Raw genomic sequence first — 8,092 nt, 5'->3', positions numbered from 1 at the left:
TCCTATTTGTTGGTTTTTGAATATTATATGTAATGTTACCATGACTATCTTGGTGAAAAAATAATTTAGAAAAGTAGTGGGAAGATTTCCAGTCACAGAAAAAGAGCGTATGTAAAAGCCCACAGGCGTGGGTGTTTTAAGTCGTAGGTCCTTTGAGCAATCCTTCAGCATTAAAACGGGGTACAGGAAATGTTAGAGAGAGATCAGATCTAGTGGGGAGCCTCTGGCACACAGTAATTTTCCAACATGTCTTAGCTATCATGTATCCTCCAAACCAAAGAGAGATAGAGAGAGGGGTGGGCGGGAGAAGTTTCTCGGTGTCGTGGGCAACCGTTAATGTAGGGACTGACTGGTTAGAGTGTGAGAAGTGACAGTTGATGGCTCAGCCCTAAGTGGGGTCCCTATATCCAGGCCTCCGGGGCTCAGGGTACATTGTGGAAGAAGGGATGGAGAGAAAGTAAGATCTGGGTGGGGAGGAGTGAGTGCTGTGACAGAGTAGTTTCCAGACATGCCATGCCATTGCACACAGGAGCTCAGAGCAGCTGTGGTTACCTGCACAAGGTAGGGCCCATCAACAGTCTATGGGGTGGAGGAGGGGCCGCGAGGCCCCACCTCCTTGGGCAGTTAACGTTTCCTGAGGAGAGGGAGTTATTTGCTTCTGGAGGTGTAGCTGCTGTAGGATGGCCGGCCTCCAGTCTCCTGTATCTGCAGCCGGCATGAATTTGATTCAGTGGGTTAAAAATAAGATATGACGGTGGGAGAGGGGGATGTTTGCGGGGAGGCTGGGGATCGGGACAGGGGACTAGGGGAAGATGTGGATATGTCTACATGTGTGAAATTATCAATCAACCAATAAAGAATACTCTTTAAAAAGCACAGTATGGGCCTTTCTTCTCTTTGGAAATATTATCACCAGTTCCATATGTCCCCCTCACCGGGACACTTTGCCTTCCTTTCCAACGTCTGCATTCAGCCAAACATGACACCTGCAGACCTGAGAGCATGCCCCTGCTTTGAAAGCCAGCTGGATCAGAACCACTTGACCGGCTGCCCATCAGGCTGCTTGCTTCTTGTCAGCCCACAGCCCAGCTCAGCACTCGGCTCCCTTGCACTTGAGGCATTCAGTTAAACCTTCCATTATCTCTGTTTTTGGATGTCTCCTTATTCTGCCTGTTGTATCCATGCAACAGTCTCCTGGGCTTCAGCTGTCAGAGGGAATGGTTTTGTTCCTGAGTGACCTTTTTCTGCTCTCATTTCCCCGGATCTCTTTGCATCTGCTCTTTGATTTTGCTATTTCTGCCCCAGGGTCATCACCTTCATTTTCTGTCTCCGCGCTTCCCCTTAAAGGCATTCGCAGCAATATCTGTTTTATTCGTGAAAGCCTCTGGCTAGAGTCCTTTAGAAAGCTCTCTTTATGATACTAAAAATGTTTCATTATTCGGCAGTCTTTAAAGGGGAGAAGGACTTCTCCACTTCCTTTCTCAATTTTCTATGCTTTAAGGAATTAATTTCAACCCCTGCTCTTGCATAAATAGGAGCGACACAATCTTTTGCTTTACATCTACTCTCTTAAATGGCACCTTTTGTTGTCATTTTGTACTTCACTTTTTGAGCAAAGGTCTGGCTATGTAGCCCAGACTGGCTTTGAATTTGCCGTTCCTCCTCCTGCGCCTCCTGAGTTCTGGGGTTACAGATGGGTGCTTTACCACATCTATTCTTTATACATTCCGTCCTTGAGTAACTAATGGACCCTTCTTAGAGAAGAAAAGGAAAAGAACTAAGTACTAAGAATTAAGAATTACCGAAGTGATTTTATTTATAATAAATGACATAGATAAGATGCTGCCTCATGTGGGTCATTTCTTGACTTCAGCAAGGTTATGATGACTCAAGTCTCATGTTTCATATTCAAAGCCTTGTGAAATTTGCTCGTGAGGAAGATGTGCTGGGTCTTTTCTCACCAGCTTCTGATCGTCACAACAGTGGCATGTTGTACGCAGTGGGCTTGACAGTTCCAGAACCAGTTTGTACCTGAGGTCCAGTGCCATGCTGGCTTATTGGATGGGCGTCCGGGTCACCCAAAATATGTTGCTATAATTATTGATTGTTTGGGGAGCCCTTGTGGGAAACATTACAATCTGTCGCTACACCTTGGAGTCTGATGCTGTCCCCTTTAATGCAGAGGCCACCCTTTGCCTCCCTCCTCCCCAGCTCAAGCCTTTCGCAGTACCCAGGCAAGGAATCCTGTTCAAACCTTCCCTTTAACTTTCCAATGGCCCTTTGAGGGCTCACATCAACGCACTGATCTTTTTTCCCTCTCCTGTTCACTTTCATGATCTTTCAACTGTTACCCTGCTCTTTTTAAACAAAACCCTGAAAGCTTGAACTTACACAGCTCTTGCCCTGTGGGGGAATTTGGTTATTTCCCCAACCAGCCTTTTCTCTCAAAGATTTCTTTCTTCAAATTCAGTTCTGTTTCTTGTCAAAATTATACCAGACCCTGTCTATTTGGAGATTCTCGGCTTCTTCTCTAGCCTTTGTTCTTAGGGGATGGGAGAGACAGCTGTGGATTTAGGACTAAGGCATTCCCAGAGAAACTGCCTCCACCTAACCTCAGAGACTCGGCGACCTTCCGGCTTGTTTTCCTTTCTGGCCTTCGGTATTTCCTTGAATGTTTTCTGTGTTTTCTTCTGACTGCTCACCTCCTTTTGTTCAGGTTCTGCCACTTCATTTTTTCTAATTAATTTTTCAATCTTTTAGCCATTCTATCATATTTGGATGCAATGCTGACAGTTGATGTCCAATTTGTTGGGTCTGGGAAGCTATTTTGAGGGTAAACCGCCTCCCTGAAGTATCCAAGGAATAGTTGAATGGCTGAGTTGGGGGACAGCCAGTATGAAAAGATGGATTTCCAGATCAAGGTGGTGGATGGGGACAGGAAGCAATGAACGAATTTATCAGGAATCAGAGGCAACTGATAAATAGGACAGTGCAGCCACGGGAATTGGCAGCCATCTTGAGGACGGTTTGAGCTCCCACTGCAGATGGGATGGGTGTGGGGGACCCTAGGGGTAGATCTGAGGCAACCTTATCTAGTCAGAAGGGGGCAGTGACACCAGCTGATGCTATATGCACCATATGCACCAAATGTAAGGCTTGCCTTTGGGTCCTTCTGAAGAATGCAGCTCATACAGAGAGCCTTGCGAGTGACTGTGGAGTAAAGACAGTTTTATTTGCCATTCTTAACTTACTGTGGTTCTTGTTCTAGGTTTTTTGAGTAGCCTCAGAGGTGGTTCTTAGATCGTTTTCCTCAATAAGAATTCGTTTTCTCCAGCACTTTCCTTCCATCCCCCTGGTTAACCTTCCGCGACCTCTTGCTTACTCTGCTGGCTCCTTCCGCTCCTCCTTCCCTCCGAGAGGCTCCTCCTTCCCTCCGAGAGGCTCCTCCTTCCCTCCGAGAGGCTCCTCCTTCCCTCCGAGAGGCTCCTCCTTCCCTCTGAGAGGCTCCTCCTTCCCTCTGAGAGGCTCCTCCTTCCCTCTGAGAGGCTCCTCCTTCCCTCTGAGAGGCACCTCCTCCTCTGTGCTCTTCCCTTGGCGTCTCCAGTTTCATGGGCTCAGCTGTGTGTCTTTTGTTTGTTTGCTTTGGCTCCTGTGGTAAGCGTAGCAATGACAATTTTCATTTTATGGTCAAAGGTTCCTGGTGGCTTACAGAAACACTCTTTTATTCCACTGTATTTGGGAAAAGTCTGTCTAAGCATCAGGGAAGAGACAAAGAAATGAGGAGAAAGTAAGAGAGAAGAGAGAAAGGGACGAGGCACTCATCTTTTAGAAAGAATATTCTGAAACATTTCTAGAGGAAATTGTATATTTGGACCATAATCTAAAATACCCCAGGAGGAGAGAGGGGAGGGAGGGAAGGAGTTATGTCATGGCTAAACAGTATCGGTCACATTGTGAAGCTCTGTAATGAGCACATAAAGATTCAACAGCTGTATTGACCCCAGCTTTGAGGATGTTTGACATTTCATGATAAAAGATGTAATTTAGGTGTTGTATTAACGTTTTGGACATGGGTTATTGGTCTTCACAGTCACCAAGGGTTTTTTTTTTTTTGACTGCATGTGACCCTCAGGTGATTTCTTAAACTCCATTCACATCCTTTCCTAAAGCATGTCTCAACTCTTGCTTCCTAGTGACCGATGGTCACGCCTCTGTCACTGGTGGGTACAGTGCCTGGCTCATCTTCCGAGCACAGTACCTAGCAGATTTTATTAACTTGAAATGAGCCCAAGGAAAGTGTCTGCCAGGAAACCCGTGGCCCATAGACACTCCTTCCCCACTGCCATGACTCTTTCGGGAAGTGTGACAGCAGGGGCTCCTAAGTGAAACCACAGCACATCTGTGCAGGGTTTTCCTCCCTGCGTGTGAGAGAAGACCTCTTGGCTTTCTGCATACATGGCCATATCACTATGGGATTTTCTCATAGATCTGGTCCTTTTTCTTCTGGTAATTCCAGTTTCTTTCCAGATCTAAAGGTCACGCTAGACTTGCTGCTTCCCGTGATTTATAGTTAATAACTCAGGTGTGGATGTAAACTAGTGTTTTTGTCTTCACTGTATAGTATGCTTTGAGCATCCTCTATCTTAATACATCCTTCATCCCTGGACAGAGAGATTGATGCTTTTTCTCTTCTCACATCTGTTGGATGCCTGGACCCATTTCATATCTTTGTCATTTTTCTTATGGTCCCAATGTTTTTCCCTTCAGACCCAAATCCTTGACACCTCCCTGAATTCTTTCTGTTGGGATCCATCCCTTGTTTGAGGGGGTCCCTGCAGGTGTCACACAGGGAAATGAACTGCATGAAGAGATAAGTATAAAAAAACCTGGTTCAGATTGACTTCGTCAACCTGGATCAGACTTCGGGAAGTCTAATAACAGGTGTTTTATTCCCAATGTATTGAAGCCCAGTATAAGTTGGAAAAAGTTTCCTGGTATAATACAATCCCCATCACACAAGGCAGAACAATTATATCAAAACTCAACTCAGGGTACTTGTCATTTCTTCCAAGAAAATGGGTTCTAGAGCTAGGCTACCTGTACTAGCTTAAGGGCCTAAGGGTCTGGCCTGGTCTCAGTAACACAGATAGTGTAGAGGTCATTTGGGCTATTGCCACCTCTGGTTCTGGTTGTGGGAGCTTGGGGGAACTTCTGGCTGTAAGGGTCATTTAGATCACTAGCCATCTCCAGTTCTGGTTGTAAGAGCTTGCTATGGCCTAGAACAACAGACAGTTAATCACTTCCAGTTCTCAGCTTTCTGAGTTTCTCATCTTTTCCATTGGAAAGACAATCCTGTGTGCATAACAGTCCTGGTTTCTCTGGAGGTTCCAAGGACCTTTGTGCTGTGCTCCCAACAGTTGTTCATCTCTTGCTAGTTTCTTCTGGCAGCTTCTACCTTACTTCCACTACCTTAAACAGCTTTTATGAATCTTAGGGGTCACTTTGTCTTCAAGGTTTCAACTGGCGAGACATGTATAATTGCATCCATTTGACAAGGGTCACAGAGGGTAAGTGGCTTGTTTAAGGTTTCAGAACCAGCAAGAGACAGAAATAGAACCCTGTCTCCTACATCTTAGAATTTTCTAACAGTAGCTCAGAGACCAGGGCTAAGCCTAGGTGGAGTGATTAGGAGTATTTCTTGGACTCATGCTGATATTGACTAAAAGCTTGATATTGTCTCCAATTAATTTTCCTATTCCTGAAAAAACCCTAACAAGCCAGAGGATGAAATAGGTTGATTTGTCCCATCACCCCATCTGAGTTTTACCAGGTGCCTTTATTGTAGAATATTATTTTAAGGTGTGTTACTTTTGTTTATGTTGCATTTGTTTAACTCTGTGAAGCTGTGTTACTGTGCCTTCTAAAACACCTGATGGTCTAATAAAGAGCTGAACAGCCAATAGTGAGGCAGGAGAGAGAAATAGGTGGGGCTGGCAGGCAGAGAGGATAAAGAGAAGGAGAAATCTGGGTGAAGGAACAAGAGAGAACTAGCCAGGGAAGGAGGAGGACTCCAGGGGCCAGCCACTCAGCTACAGAAAGACATGGAATAAGAGTAAGAATCACAGAAGTAACAGAATGGGAAAAGCCCAGAGATAAAAGGTAGATGAGATAATTTAAGTTAAGAAAAGCTGGCTCAGAAACTAAGCCAAGCTAAGGCCAGGCATTCATAATTAAGAATAAGCCGCCGGGTGGTGGTGGCACATGCCTTTAATCCCAGCACTCGGGAGGCAGAGCCAGGCGGATCTCTGTGAGTTTGAGGCCAGCCTGGGCTACCAAGTGAGTTCCAGGAAAAGGCGCAAAGCTACACAGAGAAACCCTGTCTCGAAAAACCAAAAAAAAAAAAAAAAAAAAAAAAAAAGAATAAGCCATTGGGCTTGGCGTAGGTGGCTCATGCCTTTAATTCCAGCACCCGGGAGGTAGAGGCAGGCAGATCTCTGTGAGTTTGAGGCCAGGCTGGGCTACGGAGTGAGTTCCAGGAAAGGGACCAAAGCTACACAGAGAAACCCTGTCTCAGGGGAAAAAGAAAAAGAACAAGCCATTGTGCATGATTTATTTGGGAGCTGGTGGCAGGCCCCCCCCCCCAAAAAAGAGTGAAAACAAACAACAACATGCCTTAGGCTTCCAGATAAGACTCAGCACCAGGATACATACTAGAACAGTTGTTCTCAACCTGTGGGTCGGGACCCTGGGGTGTGTGTGTGTGTCAAATGACTTTCACAGGTGTCACATCTCAGATATTACACATATCAGATATTTACATTACAATTTATAACAATATCAAAACTACAGTTATGAAGTAGCAACAAAAATAATTTTCTGGTTGGGCTCACCACAACATGAGGAGCTGTATTAAAGGGTCATAGCATTAGGAGGGTTGAGAAACACTGCCCTAGAGGATGTTAATTGGAAAGATGAGAGATGAGGATGGGTAAAGTGTGGATCTCCTTTCTTAAGTAAAGAGAAGAACTGATTGTTGGACAGTGTGATCAACAAGGGGTGCAGAATGGTGGGAGAGTGAACGATAGCCACCGCTGTGAAGCAGGACTGTGATTGTCTCTTACTATCACCCAAACATAAGCAGGAGCTAGCTGTATGGTGGAGTGGTAGGGAAGCTAGAGCAGGCTTAATTATGACAACCCTTACTTTGCACCATGCCTCTAAAGATGCCCTGAAATGTGATCCTAGTTAGTCTTATCAATAAAAACCAGGAGTCAAATATTGGGGTAATAACCTGAAAGATCAGAGAAGCAAAGGAGCAGCCACCAGTGACTTCTTATCTCTCCAGATCCTCTGACCCCATGGGGCCCAGATCCTGTCTCAACCCACCTTATATTCCTGTCATCACCTCCCAAGTCCTGAGATTAAAGGTGTGACGCTCCTAAGTGCTGGGATCAAAGGCATGAGCCTCCCAAGTGCTGGGATCAAAGGCATGAGCCTCCCAAGTGCTGGAATCAAAGGCATGAGCCACCACTGCCTGGCCTCTATGGTTAACTAGTGGCTAGCTCTGCCCTCTGATCTCCAGGCAAGATTTATTTGTCAGAACACAAACAAAATATAACAGTGCCCAGACCCAGTGCACCATAGTATCACAACCTCCTTAGTTTAGAGCATTGACCTCCTGGGAGTTTATCAGCAGATTTTCTACCAAAACAATCTTTGGAGGAAAATATGCTTTGATTCCTTGGCAGAAGCTACTATGTTTGTAATCATTTAAATTATTTTCCTTTTTCCTTACCAAACTTCCAAAACAAACTATGTATTTATGTGGAAAACTGAGACAAACATTTCAGTTTAAGTGAAAATGTGACCATCCTGAGACAAACTGAAAGATGTATTCCTTTTGTCCACATAGAATTTTAGTTTTTGCAAAGCTTAGTATGCTCCCCCTGCCCCAACCTTCATCTGCAAGGAGAACTGAGCATGTGTGGAATAACTCAGAGTCAGTATCCAGGAGAACACTGACTCAGGGTAGTAGATGAAAAAGTTACATGTCCGCCAGGTGGTGGTGGTGGCGGCGGCGGCGGCGGCGGCG

This window comes from Peromyscus californicus, unplaced genomic scaffold (assembly GCF_007827085.1).
Source record: "Peromyscus californicus insignis strain IS unplaced genomic scaffold, ASM782708v3 Scaffold_7__1_contigs__length_154581171, whole genome shotgun sequence".
Classification (NCBI taxonomy): domain Eukaryota; kingdom Metazoa; phylum Chordata; class Mammalia; order Rodentia; family Cricetidae; genus Peromyscus; species Peromyscus californicus.
The sequence above is the reverse complement of the archived record's forward strand: the minus strand, read 5'-3'. Positions refer to the sequence as shown.